We start from the raw sequence: 16,334 nt of genomic DNA, 5'->3' as shown, positions 1-16,334 counted from the left end.
ACATTTAAAAAATCTTAAAAAAAAAAGAAATACTCAAATGATAAAAACATGAAAAGAAGAAAAGAAACAAAAAAAAAATCATGGTCTTGTTTTAGCCACTATGAAGGAAAACGGTGCTCTTATACTTTGTTGGAAGTATAAATTGGTATGTCTACAGAAGGAAATTTGCCAATAAAAATTAGGATATTATTTATTTATTTTTATTTTTAAATAATTTTTTAAAACATTTATTTATTTTTGAGAGACAGAGACAGAACATGAATTGGGGAGGGGTAGAGAGAGGTAGGGATAGAGGATCTGAAGCAGGCTCTGTGCTGACAGCAAAGAGCCCCATGCAGGGCCTGAACCCATGAACCATGAGATTATGATCTGAGCTGAAGTAGGACACGTAACTAACTGAGCCACCCAGCCGCCCCTTTTTATTTTTTAAAAATGTTTATTTATTTTGAGAGAGAGAGAGAGAGATTGAGAGAGAGAGCAAGCAGGGGAGGGGAAGAGAGAGGGAGAGAGAGACTCCCAAGCAAGCTCTGCACTGTCAGCACAGAGCCTGATGCAGAGCTTGAATCCACGAAAGCATGGGAACAAGCCCTGAGCCAAAATCAAGAGTTGGACACTTAACTGACAGAGCCACCCAGGTACACAGATGATTAGCATTTTAAATGCATTTACTCTGATCCAGAAATTCCAATTCTAAGACTTTATCCTCCAGATACTCACACATATGAGTAATGATATCCATGCAAGAATATTTATTGCAACATTGTTTAAAAATCGCAAAACCCTGGTAGTCTAAATGCCCCCAATAACAGGCTGGCCGAATAAATTGAGTATGTGTTAATTCTAGGAATACTATGTCATCTTTATAAAGAAGAGAGTTTTCCAAAAATTAATATGAATGACCACCAAAATATTTAAATACAAAAGGTGAGATAAGGGAAATGTGTATAGATCGTTCCCATTTGAGACAAGAAAAAGGATGGTTATAGTGTGTACACACACACACACACACAAACACAAACACGCATATATCTGCCTATCTACGTAAATGGACACATACTTAGTTGGGCTTATAATACTTCCAATCAAATACAAAAGAAATTGCCAAAGTGGTAATAGAAACTAAGTACATGGAGAAATAGAAGGGAAAATTACTGTACACTTTAATTCCACTCATAGCTGTTCAAATTTATAATTATTGAGGAAGCAAATATTTATTGAGTGTCTACTAAATGCCTGGCACGTAGGTAGTTGCTGGAGATAAAGCACTTACTTTTGTGGAGTTTACATTGTACATAAAGATATTATAAAAACCTTCAAAGCTCATAGGACAAATATGATCAATTGGCTAAAATAAATAGCACTTATTTTTTATTTCATCTATGTACATAAATAAAATAGTTGTTTCAGCCCTTGCTCTTTTTCAAATCTAGTAACAAACTATAGAAATGATTCCCAAAAGTATACTCTTTCTTTTTCAAATCTAAAACTGTTTTTGTTTTTATAATAAAACACAAGCATTAAAAAATTGTTTTTTTCACATTAATTTTAATTAAAATTTTTAAAATGTTTACTTATTTTTGAGAGACACAGAGAGACAGAGCGTGAGCGGGGGAGGGGCAGAGAGAGAGGGAGACACAGAATCCAATCTGAAGCAGGCTCCAGGCTCCAAGCTGTCAGCACAGAGCCCGATGCAGGGCTCAAACCCTTGAACCGTGAGATCATGACCTGAGCCGAAGTCAGACTCTTAACCAACTAAGCTACCCAGGTGCCCCTCACATCAATTTTAAATGCAAATAAGACTGCATATTTGAAATTATTTTTATTGTAAATTAAAAAATAATTAGCCAAACCTTAGAGTTAAGTCAAGAAGTTAGGGCTCAAATAAAAATGCTAGAGTATGGATAGTAGATTTAGAAATTTAAGAATAAAAATCTTAAATTTGATGGATTAATTTACAAATTATCATAGTAGAGTTTTCAACAGGTTTTATGAACCCAGGCGAACAAAGGAGATAGTGTAGATGAAGCAGGAGCAAAGAGAGATAACCCGAATAGAGTCATCCAACCTTTGGGTGTAGAGGTTTCAAGAGCGAGATCTCAATCATGATCATAAAGATTTGGGTCTTCTTGACTCTGTGGTAGAATGTGCTAGAATGGGAGGGAGAATCAAATGTGGAGCTCCATTTGGGATATGTTCAGTTCCAGATGATTTTAAGATTTATAATTAGAAATAGCTGAGAATGAGAATCAAGGATGGGGGAAAGCAGATGGTTGGAGTTTGAAATTTGGTTGGTGTTTCACTCACCCACAAGGTGACTATGTGATGACCAAGGTCAGGCCCACAGGAAGAAGAGGCTCCTTTTGGGATAAAACTTACAAGAGAAGCCAATGAAGATAGAACAGCAACAAATGGATTAGGGAGAAAACAAGGACTTGAGAGACAAAGCAACCAGGGAGGTGAGTTTTGTAAGGATAAATACAGTTAATGGGGTCATTGTGCAGGGTGAAGAGGGGATAGATAAAAGGAAAATCAGTCACTAGCTGTGCCATCTGAGATATTTGCTTTAGAAAGGCACATTTTGGAAGGGTTCTGAGAATAGGAGGCATTTTATTAGAAGTTACACAGTGAGCTACCGGGGAAGACAGAAAGAAAGTAAAGTAGAAATATAGATTTTTATGAGGTTAAAATAGAAATGACCTAAGGAATGTTTGTTTCATACATGTCTTGCAGATCAGTTAGCTGAGCTAAAGTATCTTAACTTGAATGTGCTTTGTGGTGTATCAAGAGGCTTGTAATTACTGGGATAATATTCCACACACTATACACTAGTACTGTATTTAATGTGATTATTCTCCTTGTTCTGTTGATTGAATTAAATTCCTTTCTGTTTTATTGAGCTGTCTAATTGCTCCATTATAATTTCTATGTATTCCCCAAAAGACTAGTTTCCTTATGATAGAATACAATGCAATAGCCCACGGAGATAAGCAAAGCATAGGCATATTATCCTTCCTTTACTTGAAGTAGAAATGTATTTGTTTTTGTGTTAAAATTAGATTGAATAGGGAGATGAATTCTATTAAATTAGACCACAGAGAACTTACATGAATATGGATGGAGGGAATGTTTGTTAGGTGACTTTCCAGTTGTGTCCTGAAATCTGAGAGGAGAGATGCTTAGCAAAATTTCTTTGGGGAAGTGCCAGGAGGTGGCCTGAGTCATTACAGTGTCCTTGAACATTACAGTTCTTGGAAAGCTTGGGGGCATTGGGTGTCTGTGCAATTGATCTGATATAAAAGGAGGGTTCAGTTTTGTCCATTGCTAGTTTGAAGGATCACATCTATGAGCAAGAAAGATGGCTTTGTTAGCCATATCTGAAGGTGACCAGTGATTACTTAGCTGTTAATTTTTTTTTAACCATATAATTAAATCTACAGGTTTTGAATGTGGGTACAGGTTTTGCTGAATAGCTCAAGAATATCTGTAAGGAGAGAAAAAAAAAGCTTACTCCCACGTTCTTGACTTGAATGAATGTAAACTTCCTATTTGAGAGACAGAGCCTCAAGTTAATTTGGAGAAGATGACCAAAATGAAAGGGAAACAAAGAAACTAGTCTCACTTTCTGTAATTAAAGGTGAAGTGAATACATTGTGAAACCCAAAAACCATCAGGAGCAGTGGAAATGACTCTGTCAGCAGAACCAGAGCCCTTGTGTGCTCTCTTTTCACTTCCAGGAGTACATGGCTCATTAAGTGCTTCCCAAAGAGAAAGGGACAGACCATTGCTGGGAAATATAAAGAGCTAGTAGTTCCTGCAGGCTAGCAGAACATGTCATTTACAAGAATGTACAAACTGGAAAGCGTATTCTCTGAAATCAGAATTGTCAGTCTCTCTCTTTCTGGGTATATATATCCTTTCTGTAGATAATGGTTCTGTTTGTTTGTTTGTTTGTTTGTTTGTTTGTTTGAAATCAGAACCTTCCTTTAGCTAGAGGTATGCTACTAATTTAACTAATTTTGTTGTTGTTGCTGGCGGTGGTCATTCAATTCAAATCTAAGGAAGTACAATCATTTGGTTATGGTGGTCTGCTTATTTACTCTCCTATTTATCAAGAGAATTGTTTCCCAGTATTTGCTCTGGTTGTTATTATTGTGATTTTTATTTTTGTGAAATCTGGGTTTTCACATCTATAAATTCTGATTTCTTCTGGCTTCAGTTTTTCTGTAACAAGATCAGGGAGCTTTGGTCAATCTTCAGCTTTGAAGTCATATTTGTGGTTAGATAGACTAGCCAGAGAGTGCCCTAAGGTTGGCCTGCTCACATAGACACTCAACACAACTTGTTTGCTCTTCTTATACTGAATAAATAGTATTGACTTCTACAAAAGACAGTCTTTTATTCTTACAAATTTGAGGAGTGTTAGATATAGAGACTTGATGCAATAAATACTTGAAAAGTAAGCCAGAAAAATTTAAAGAGTCAGAAGTAAGTCAACCTGAATAAATCTTTATTCAAAATGGATAGTTTTAGTTTTATTTATTTTTAAAGTTTTTAAATGAATTTTGAGAGAGAGAAAGCACAAGAGGGGGAGGGGCAGAGAGCGAGGAGAGAGCGAGAATCCCCAGCAGGCTCCACATTGCTAATGTGGAGCTCTATATGGGGGCTTGAAATCATGAACCATAAGATCATGACTTGAGCCGAAGTCCAATGTTTAACTGAACCACCCAGATGCCCCTAAAATGGATATTTTTATTTATTCATTGTAATGTTGATTTATTTTTGAGAGAGAGAGATACAGATCGCGAGAGGCAGAGGGGCAGAGAGAGAGGGAGACACAGAATCCAAAGCAGGCTCTAGGCTCTGAGCTGTCAGTGCAGAGCCCGACACAGGGTTCCAACCCATGAACTGTGAGATCATGACCTGAGCCGAATTTGGACACTTAACCCACTGAGTCACCCAGGCACCCTAAAACAGATATTTTTAAAAAAGAAATCCTCGTTTAACCTTATCAAAGTTATTACCTAACATTTTCTTGTTAGGTAAAAGTTCATTGTGTATGTTTTCAAATATTCTCTAATTATTTAATGAGTTATTTAAAAACTTTTTTAACATAAATGGAATTACACTATATAAAGGGTTCTGAAACTTACTTTCTTTTCTAAATAAATCTTGCCCAGGATTCTGTATGCATACGAAGAGATCTACTTAATGGACTTTAATGCCTGCATAGTATTTATATTTTAAATGTTCCACAGTAAATTGAGCAAATCCTCTCTTTTTTAAAAAAAGGTATATATTTATATATATATATATATTTTTTTTTATTTTATTGTTTTATTTATTTAATTTTAATTTTATTTTATTTTAGAGAGAGAACATGGGCAGGAGAGAGAGGCAGAGGGGGAGGGAGAGGGAGAGAGAGAGAGACAGAGAGACAAAGAGATTGAGAGAATCCCAAACTGGCTCCACATTCAGCACAGAGACTGACACAGAGTCACAACCTGAGCTGAAATCAAGAATCGGCCACTCAGCCGAATGAGTCACCCAGGTGCCTGAGAATGAATCCTTGGTTGTTTTTACATTTTTGTGACTATAAATATTCCTGTTTTGAATATCCTTCTATATCATATTTATGAACTTGACAAGTGACTGTAGAATATCTCTAGTTGTAGAATTGGTGAGGCCACAAAGGAAAATGCCAATTTTAGAATCTAAGTTTTGAAATGTGTTGATATTTTACTCTACTTGCAATTTTCTGATATTTAAAGATATAGCCTCAAGAAGCTATTAACTACATTTATTGGAATCAATAAAATCTCATTTACAATCATTAGGTAATAATCTCTTATTTGAATAAAAAATAAAACATGAGTTTTGTGAATGTGGTAAAAACATTTTATTATACACACAGATGATGAAATTACATCTCAATTTAATAATAGGGTGTCTATTAAATTTAATAGTAGGGCAACTAAATATTATATGGCTCCTAATGTGATATAATATAAAGTATAGTAAGACTTATAAAATGCACTTACCAAAAATATTTACCCTGTAGCTAATGAAATCTTTCCATCTCTTGCTCACATTATAGAAATACACGTGATAAAGAAAGTTGAATGATATCACGAGGAAACAATTAGACAAAGTCTAGAAGGTGGAAAACTATAGCAACTAGATCAGATTCTTCAATATGTCAATATGATTTTAGAATAAAGAGAAGGGAACTCTTCTAGATTAAAATATACCCTCAGCGACTTAACAACAAAATGGGAAAGCTTGTCTTTTATTGTGTTTTGGTTTAAACAAATATCTTCTTATGCCAGAAAACAAAGTCATGCTCAAAAACCAAGGAGCTAGGAGGGGTCAACTTGAAAACACTCTTGCTTGTGAAATTTGGGACGATTTGAACATCCAAATGAATAATGACAGAAATATATCAGAAAAAGTGAATAAAATAAATTCAAGTCAAGGGAATTAAGATATACAAACTTCTAGTTACAAAATAAGTAAGTTACGGAGTTGAAAATACAGCATAGGGAGTGTAGTCAGTAATATTGTGATAATGTTGTTATGTGACAGATGGTGGCTACATTTGTCATGGTGAGCACTGAGTCATGGATAGAATTGTTGAATCAATATGTTGTACACCTGAAACTAATATAACTTGTATGTTAATTATACTTCAATTTAAAAAATAAATAAAATAAAGTAAAAAATTCATGACTCCCCTCTGGCAGGAAAAAAAAAATTAAAGGGAAAGAGGGAAAAAGAGTCCTTTTTTGAAGAAAAATTCCAGCTAATGATATATATTTCAATAATCATACAATTTGAAGAGAAACCAGAGTGTTTAATCATCATATTATAACCACCATCATAATAATTTATTCTGACAACAACCATCAATGAGCTAAAACCTACGAGTGAAAGATTACTGGGGAACATGATAGTCACCTAGTGTCAAATTATCAGACAAAAGAGAGCTTATCATTTACAAAGATAAAAGAATATTTCTCAATGATGAAATCTGGAAGACATAATTTTAACCAAATAGTCAAATTTAACATCCTCAATAATAGGACAAACTGATATAAGCTTCCCTCATGTGACAAATTGAGAAGGACATATCACATGAGTGGTATTCCTGCCTGAAATGTTTATCCTGAATCTAATTATGAAGAAACCATCAGACAAATTCAAACTGAGAGGTATTTTGCAAAACAACTGCTCTTTTAAAAGACTGAGGTCATAAAAGACCTAAAAAACAAAAAAAAACATCTCCCCCCAAAAAACAAACTAACAATCCTAGATTAAAGAGATGGGGCAACTACATGTAATGTGTGTGCTTTGATTAAATTTTGGGTTAGAGAAAACAACAACAAAAAAACCTAGCTATGTTAGGGCAAATGGGAATATTTAAATATAACAGTATATTTAATAAATATGTTATGTTACATTTATATTTCCTTTTTAAAATATTTTTCAAGTTTATTTTTGAGAGAGAGAGAGCGCACGCATGCACATGTACTCAAGCAGGGAAGGGGCAGAGAGAGGGAGAGAGAGAATCCCAAGCAGCCTCAGCACCCGTTACTGTAGAGCCTGATGTGGGGCTTGAACTCACAAACCGTGAGATCATGACCTGAGCCGAATTCAAGAGCTGGACGCTTAACTGACTGAGCTACCCAGGTGCCCCACATCTATATTTCCGGAATGTGAAATCTGTGATGTGGTTATATGAGAAATTATAATAATCCTTGGGAAGTGCCCGCTGATGTATTTAGAGAAAAGTATCATGATGCCTGTGATTAATACTCAAATGGTTCATCCCTTCCTCTGGCTCTGCCAAACATGTGGTTATATATATGTGTGTGTGTGTGTGTGTGTGTGTGTGTGTGTGTGTGTGTATATAAATGTGTGTGTGTGTGTGTGGAGAGAGAGAGACAGACAGACAGTATGCAAATGTAGCAAGATATTAACAATTAGCTCTCTATGAAAAGTAAATAAGGAGTTCACTAGAGCTGCCATAATAAAAAACCACAGAGTGGATGGCTTAAACAACAAGGATCTATTTTCTCACAGTTCTGGAGGCTGAAGTGCAAGATCAAGGTGTCAGCAGGGTGAGTTTCATCTGAGGCCTCTCTTTTTGGCTTCTGGATGGCTGCTTCCTTTCTGCCTCTTCCCATGGTTGTCCTTCTGTGCATTTACACCTTTGGTGTCTTTGTGGGTCCAAATTGCCTCTTATAAAGATACCAGTCAGATTGGATTAGGGCCCATCCCAATGGCCTTCTCTTAACTTGCTCATTAATTAATTAATTATTTATTCTCAAGTTAGCTAAAATACAGTATTTCCTAGTCTTGCCTTCAGGAGTAGAACCCAGTGATTCATCACTTACATATAACACCCAGTGCTCATCCCAACAAGTGCCCTCCTTAATGCCCATCACCTATCCCCCCCCCCCCCATTAACCCTCAGTTTGTTCTCTGTATTTAAGAGTCTTTTATGGTTTGCTCTCTCTCTGTTTTTATCTTATTTTTTCCACCCTCCCACTAATTAAAACTCTATCTTCAAAAACAACCACATTCTGATGTACTAGGGGTTAAGTCTCCAATACATAAATTTTGGAGGGATGCAATTCAGCCCATAGAGATGGTATTCACTGGATTGTTCTGGTTACTTTCCTGTAGATTTGAACATTTTCAAAATAAAAAGTTGGGGGAAAAATGAGGACCTAGCTGGTTCCCATATACTTCTCTAAAATCAAATTATTTTGACAATGAGAAACATTTTCATATGTACTATTAGCTAAATTACTTATACAAACTTTATAAGATGCTATATAGAATGAACTTTGTTGTTCTTCCAGAAGCTGGACTATGTTAGTTAAGTTTTGTCAGTCCTGTCTGGGAAAGGAAAATAACTCATACCAACAATCTTCCTAACACCTCTGTCCTCTAAATAAAAGCATTCTAGAAAGTGAAGCACAGGTTTGAAATTGAAAATGAAAAACTCCCCTATTACCTTTTCTGAAAAGTCATTCCTTCATTAGCTTATTAAATTTAACATCTCATTGAAAAAGGATATTCTTAATGTAACACAGGTCAACATTATGATACTGCTAATAGTTATAATCAGTCTTCAGATTTTAAAACATATTACTATTTGTTTTTGTCCAATTATAATTTAGCTATAAAATAAATGAATATAATTGCATTCATCTTTCATTTCTAATTCCTCTTGATATTTTTCAGTCCTAAAGCTTTTTCACCTCAAGCTGTGATTTGTCAGGTTTTATAACCTCTGAGTATTGTCAGTGTTGCGTATGTGTGGATAGGAAATCTCTAGGGGAAAATCCAGGTTCTGTAGAAAAAGGCAATGGTGATTCAGGAAGTGCTGTTCATTCCTCTGAGTGAATATTGACCCAATGCCCCCACACAAGAGGGGCTATCTTTTTGAAAATGACATAAAACAGAGGTCTTAACTTTAGTAGGAGATTCTTTCATAAAAAACCTCCAGGAACGACCTCAGTTTCAGATTTCATGAGAAGTCTTAAATTTTTTTAAATGTATATACAGAAGTTTTAATACTTCAGAAGAGGAGAGGAATTTTACTGAGTTGCAAAGATATCTTTATTGCCTGATTGCTTTTTCAAAAGGAATGCTTTTTTTTTTACATGATTTTAAGGTCAGACATTTTTCATTTAAAAATATCTCATAAATAAAGGTATACATGAAATAAAAATTCATTCATAATCCTACCATCCTGAGATGAGAAGTATTATTTAATCAATATTTATTCTATTGTCTAGTAAATAAAGAAAAATAATGAAGCATTTATCCTTTTTTTTTTTTTTTTTTGTAGGAATTGTACTTCAGGAATTACTCTATCAGCACAGGATAACTAAAAAATTAATTCTTAATTTATTTGTTGTGAATCTTTCTTATATATTAATTAATATATTTAAAGTTATTTCCCCCTAGATACTGCTCTGTGTTCCACAAATATTAACATGGGATGTTTTTGTTGTTTAATTCTCAATTGTTTGAAATTATTCTTACTTTGCTCAGAACAAAAAATGACCAAGTATTATTCTTTCAGGGGCAATTGGATATCTTCCTCTGGTTTTGTGTATTCAACCAGGATCAAATCTTGTCTTTGAAACTTTGAAGACACAAACCATATACATGTTACTTTCTTCTGGTATGCAGCTCTTTGCTTTGCTTCTTTTCCTTTTTTAGATTATTGGACTCATTTCCAGACTCCCTATTTCTCCAGTTTCCTTGTCCATTTCTTCCTTCCGATGTATCTCATTTAGGCTCATTATACTTGGATAGCACCAGATGTTCCAAATTTATTTGGCATTTTATACTGTCAAAACTCCTAGTTGCTTAAACGCCTACATTTGAGTTAGCTGCTGCCCCCAAAAAGTGATCAGAAAAAGTAATTTATATAGGGTATGAAAGACTTGTCATTTAAATAAATTTTCCTAGGCACCATTCCCTGTGTTAGCAAGGCAATTTGGCAACTCAGTTACTGTCATATGTAACTACATAATCCAAAAGGATTATTTGATTTTTGTGAAATGCTCAGTAATATTTGACTTATAAAACGTATATACTTTTCCATAGAGGGTATTATATAAAATGTAATAGTATTAATATGAATTATTTCATTTTCTTCCTTCCAAAATTGTGTCATTTTCTTTCTTAAGGTAACGAAGGTTTAGAATGAACCTACCATATGAGCCAGTGGATGGAGCCAACCACTCTGTGGTGTCGGAGCTTGTGTTCCTGAAACTCTCCAATTCCAAGGAGATCCAGCTTCTTTTTTCTTTTTTTTTTTTTTTCCGTCTCTTTTGTATCTAATGGGAAATGTCCTTATAATGGTTACTGTGACCTCTGACCCTTACTTACATTTTCCCATGTGTTTTCTCTTAGCCAATTTCTCCATCACTGATCTGATATCTTGCTCCATTGCAGTACCCAGGATGATTTGTGATCTTTTTAAGAAATGGAAAGTCGTCTCCTTTGGAGACTATATAGCTTGGGTCTTCTTTAGCCATGCCGTTTTGAAGGCAACAAGATGTGCTGCTCATAGCCATGGCCTTTGACAGCTATAGGGCCATATGTAAGCCTCTCTACCCATGAATGTGCATTTTGATTTTAGTGGTTGCCTAGACCATTGGTCTCATTCACTCATTGGGCCAATTGGCTTCTGTGGTAAACTTGCCTGTCTGTAGCCCTTAATGTATTAGACCAGCTTTTACTGTGACATACGTTGGCTCATCAAACTTGCCTTCACAGACACTTATAACTGAAGTTCACAGGCACTGCTCATCGTAGGTTTGTTTCCTTGGTTGCTTTCTTCTTGCTCATCCTTTTACATCTTCATCTTGGCCACCTCTGGAGGTTCAGCCAAGGCTCCTTTTACTCTATCATGAGCTCATTGTACTGTCCTGATTTTATTTTTTGCCTACTGATTTTTTTCTATGTGTGGCCCTCTCCTTCAACACATCTAGATGAATTTCTAGCCATATTTGATGTAGCTTTAACTCCTTTTCTAAACCCAGTCATCTATACATCTACACATTCAGGAATAGAGAGATGGAGATGGCATCAATGAGGAGAGGATTCAGTCAGCCTACGGGTGTTAGAAAAATAAAAATCACTAAATGGCTTGATTGAAATTTCCAGGTGACTATTGATACATTTTTCTGTCCCTAGTAGCCTATCCTCATGAAGAAGAGATCTTTCTAAGATCTTACTTTATTCTTTCTGTTGGAACATATTTTTCTCTCTCTTCATTTGGCTTGACTGTGTTTAAGAAATGGAAAGTCATCTCCTTTGGGGACTATATAGCTTGGGTCTTCTAATGCCTTGGGTCTAGGCATTAGATAAAATGTCCACGTCTTCCCGTGTGGAAGTGGTGGCCTCATGTAAGAGATGAACATTACTGTTCAACCTTGCCCTAGCTCTCGGTTGTCTCTCAAACCCCTGTGATTGTTGGAGCAGCCCATTTTATTTTTAATAGCTTCCAGGAGTGAGAATGTACCAAAGCCTGTCAGTGTGCCAATGGGGAGGATCTCAGCACCTAGAGTCAGGCTGACTGGGAGCCAGATCCTCAGGCAGCACCTTTTACAGTAGGCCGATATAGACAGTCCAGTGGGACTGGAACCCTGCGAACCACCAGTGCCGGGCAATAGAGTTGTCCCCTGGGCAGCAGTCACAGACCTCGGGGCTCCGGATGAGTGTATAAGCTCCTGTCTGGGACATACTGGTAAGCTGTAGCAAGGCGGCAGGAGAGACAAAGACGGGGGGCACCAGCCTAGCGTTTCCTGAGAGCACGAGAGCACAAAGATTTGCAGGTGTTTACCAGTGAGTCAAACCTGAAGTCCGCCTCTCAGGCAGAAGCTCCTGGACAAACAAATAGGACTTTTTTTACGGAAAGACTGGGGTATGTCAGTCTGTGCAATGTGGGGTGGGAAGTGGGGTGGTAGCCTGCCCAGAATGATTTCCCTGATGGTTACAGCCCCCGGGGACCCAGGACCGTAAGCTCCCACCCGGCAGCCATCAGAGCCAGGCCCTTAAGGGGCACGCTCTGTGCGCAGCCGCAATGCCCTGCGCACCACACGCTTGAGGGAGCTCCGGCGGGGGATACTGGCTCCAGAGCCCAGGACGGGAGGCCGAAGACGGCGACCCGCCAGGACCTCCCTCCCTGGGGACAGCCCCAGCGACTTCCAAATGTGTGCGAAATCATATGGCTGTCGCTCAGGCCGAAGCTCCGAGACAAGGAAAAAGCAAATGAGCGTCTCCCACACGGAGCCTGCACGCCCCTCGCTCCTCAATGAGCCGCTTCCGCGCTGGGCACTGAGGCCCGTGAGTCCAAGCGCGCGAGCTGTTTAAGGGCTGTTTGCTCAGATTACAGCCTCCTGGCTCTCCTCTCGTGGACAAAGTCTGCTTGCTTTTCAAAGCTAGATGTTTTGGGGGGTGGGCGTGCAGGTGCAGGTCTTAAAAGTTGGGGTGATGGTTGTGGTCTTTGAAGCCTTCGCTCCTCAGAGAGAAGCTCAGGGTTTACGTTCCCTCCCCGTCGTCGCGGCGGGGATAGGGGGGTTCATGACTTGATTGTGCCCCAGCCTCTCCTACCTGCTCAGATGTGGACCTTCTGTTGTTGTTGTTGTATCTCTTGTTGGCTTAGGAGTCGGTCCACCAGTTCTAGGGTTTTTTTCTGAGAACGGATAAGGTGTGTTGGTGGGAAGATGTGGGCTCAGTGGCCTCTTGTGTCGCCATCTTGAACTGGAACCCCTCCGGAGCTTTCTAATAGCATGTTATTAATTTTCTAGGTAATATGTTAAGTCAATTACCTGCCTGTTCGTGATTTTGAATTGATTGCTTTATCAGCAGATGCAGTGTATATGACGTTGATCTTCAGAATGTATTGAGGCTTTCTTGTGTCCTTAACTACATGCACAAATTTTAATATTTCATGTGTGCTTGAAAAATTAATGGTTTTTTTTCCCGTGTAGTGAGTATAAAATTCTACATCTAATATTTCAAACATTATTTTTGAGGGTTCTTTCTCAAATTTAGGCTCATCTTGAAAACCATACCTTTCTAACAAGTGTTTTTGTTGTATATTTTAATGAAAATAGAGTCAGGCAAGTTTAGAAAAAAGAACAACCAGTCTTTAGCATATAATCTATTGATATAGTCACCACCCAGGACAGGGTTGACATTCATAACTATTCTTAATCTATACCTATTGGATTCCCACCCACTCTCTAGCTCATTAGCTTCCAGAGCTGATCATATATCCAATTTATTGCTTTTCCTAATCTCTAGAGATACATAATGAATTCTAACCAATTTTAAATGATGTGGCAGGAAAAACCCTCTCTTCCTTTTAGTTCAAGTAAATTCTGTTTTAGCTAAACAACTCACCCAAAGGGTAGACACACAATAGGATGGTAATAATTGAATAACTGGATTTCTGAATCAAAGTGGAGTTTTAAATCCTATCACCCTATTGATCCATTTGGTCTTACTGATGAACTAATAACTCAGTAATGTTTATTTGTGATTAGTTGTTGGGTGATTTTGTATTTGTAGCAGAAAAGAGCTGGGGGAGAAGGTGCATAAGCAATTATTCTGAGAGGTTGAACCTCTCAAAGCAAACAAATTGGGTTTGTTCAAGTAGCATCTATTGCCATTATATGGAACATACTTTGAATAACTGTAATGATGAATAGTGTAGTCGACAGGAGGACTGTAATCTATGGTAGTTATTAATGGGATAATCATTATTTCCTTCCTTTTTTTCCCCCTGGAGGTGGGGGAGAGTGAAAAAATTCACCTCTTTTCTCTGCCACTGATCTTTACAAGAATGACTTTCTCATTGAATCTTTCATTTTTTAAAAAAAATTTTAATGTTTATTTATTTTTGAGAGACAGAGACAGCATGAGTGGGGGAGGGGCAGAGAGAGAGAGAGAGAGAGAGAGAGAGAAAGAAAGAGAGGGAGACAGAATCAGAAGCAGGCTCCAGGCTCTGAATTTCAGCACAGAGTCCGACCTGGGGCTCAAACTCGGGAAATTTGAGATCATGACCTGAGCTGAAGCTGGTCGCTTAACTGACTGAGCCACAGGCACCCCATCTCATTGCATCTTGAGTGTACTTCCCAGTATGATGCCTGCCTGTATCATGATAAGACAGCTTCCTCATAATATTCCCCATGAAGAGCTCAACGTTTTAAGCAATGGCAGTCATACTGGAATAAGCATGAGACACTTATTGTGGAGCCTTTGAACTCTCATTTGATGTATTGTTTCCCATCCATTCTGTTCATAGATTTACTATCATGCCATGCCATGCCGCAACTACCATTTTCAATGGGACTGGTACCCTGTACCCTCAATTTAACTCCAGAGGAGTTGGTGTTGGGCCGCTTGTAGTTGTTATTGCTGTATCCCCAGTGGGGGCCCAGTGATGCTGACTCATATTTACCTTCTGGATCCATGTTATTCTTAGGGCTAGGAATCACCAACTTACACTCCTTCCTTTCATTGGAAAGATCTGTGCTTTGCAGGACAAGTTAACTTGACTGTTTAGAGAAAAAACACAGCATTCTCTTGTTCTAATTACAGTGATCACATATGACACTTTCAAAGTCAGAATCACTTGTTTTCTAGATTGGGATCAGCAAAAACATATCTCATCTCTGGGGAAGAACAACCAGATCAGTTTTTCTCCTGAAAAGGGGTTTGTAGTATGAAGGCACTCTTTACCCAGATCATGCACATGCACAATTGTTCAATAATAGGAAAATAGATAGCATGGGATAATTACTGGACAGAAAATCACCATCAGAATTTTGTAGGAAGCTAGATGGCTAGGGTGGAGGCTTTTGGGAACAGGTTAGGGACTGCTTGGGAATACTGTTCTCATTTTAAACTGTAGTCTAACCTCACTAATAAAGAAAAACAAAAATATAGCATTATCTCTGAAACTTGGAATACTTAACTAGATTTCTGTCACCATTCCGGGTGGTATATGTGACTCTTATCAGTTATCTCTTGCTGTGTAATAAACCCTTTGGAAACAATTTGGATCATCACTTTGGGCTCTGCTGATAAGGACAAGTTTTCTCTTGCTCTTGGAAGGGCTCACTCATGCATTTGTGGTCAGTTGCTCATTCTGTGGTCAGTCAGTGGACTAGCTTGGGGCTGGTTTACCCAGGTGGCCTCACTCACTTTTCTGGGAGTGGCTGTCTATAGGTAAGGGTACCTCAGGTCTCCTGCACTGGTCTCATCCTTTAGCAGGAATACCTGAATTCATACCAGCAGGACTCCAGCAACAGTAAGGAAGTGAACCCCTACTCCCACAAGCTCTTTTAAAGGTGTGCATTATGTTTGCTAATTTCCCATTAGCAAAAGACAAGTTATAAGAAGCCAAGCCCAGATTCAAGGGTAGAAAAATGGCTTTACCTTTTGATAACAGAAGATGCAAAATCTCATTGGCAAAGAGGTATGCATGAAGAATGGGGAAAATATGTAGCCATTTTTGCTGACTTAGCTTGAATACTACAACCTTGAGAAAATAAGAAAGCTCAGGGAATTAAAGTTATTAATCTAAAATTAGACAGCAATACCTGGGGGTGACATTGGTGTCAAAAAAATGTATGTTGGTCTCCAAAGCCCATGTTCTTTTTCTTTTTTTTAAGCATCATGCCACCAAGCCACAGAGCTATAGTAGTTGGAGGTACCTATTTTCTATCCGTCCACCACTATTTTTAAAACACACACACACAAGCAGTTGATAATTTTGCAATGTGTAAAGATCTACA

General features: G+C 37.7%; 2 pseudogenes; one reads left to right on the top strand and one right to left on the bottom strand.

Annotated features, from left to right (window-relative positions):
• Positions 1-1,376: 1,376 nt before the first annotated feature.
• On the bottom strand, positions 1,377-1,468 carry LOC122238306 (annotated as a pseudogene).
• A 9,257-nt stretch (positions 1,469-10,725) lies between these two features.
• On the top strand, positions 10,726-11,682 carry LOC102958731 (annotated as a pseudogene).
• The last annotated feature ends 4,652 nt before the right edge of the window (positions 11,683-16,334 follow it).

Source organism: Panthera tigris, chromosome B1 (assembly GCF_018350195.1).
Source record: "Panthera tigris isolate Pti1 chromosome B1, P.tigris_Pti1_mat1.1, whole genome shotgun sequence".
Lineage (NCBI taxonomy): Eukaryota > Metazoa > Chordata > Mammalia > Carnivora > Felidae > Panthera > Panthera tigris.
This window is presented reverse-complemented; position numbering and strand designations above follow the sequence as displayed.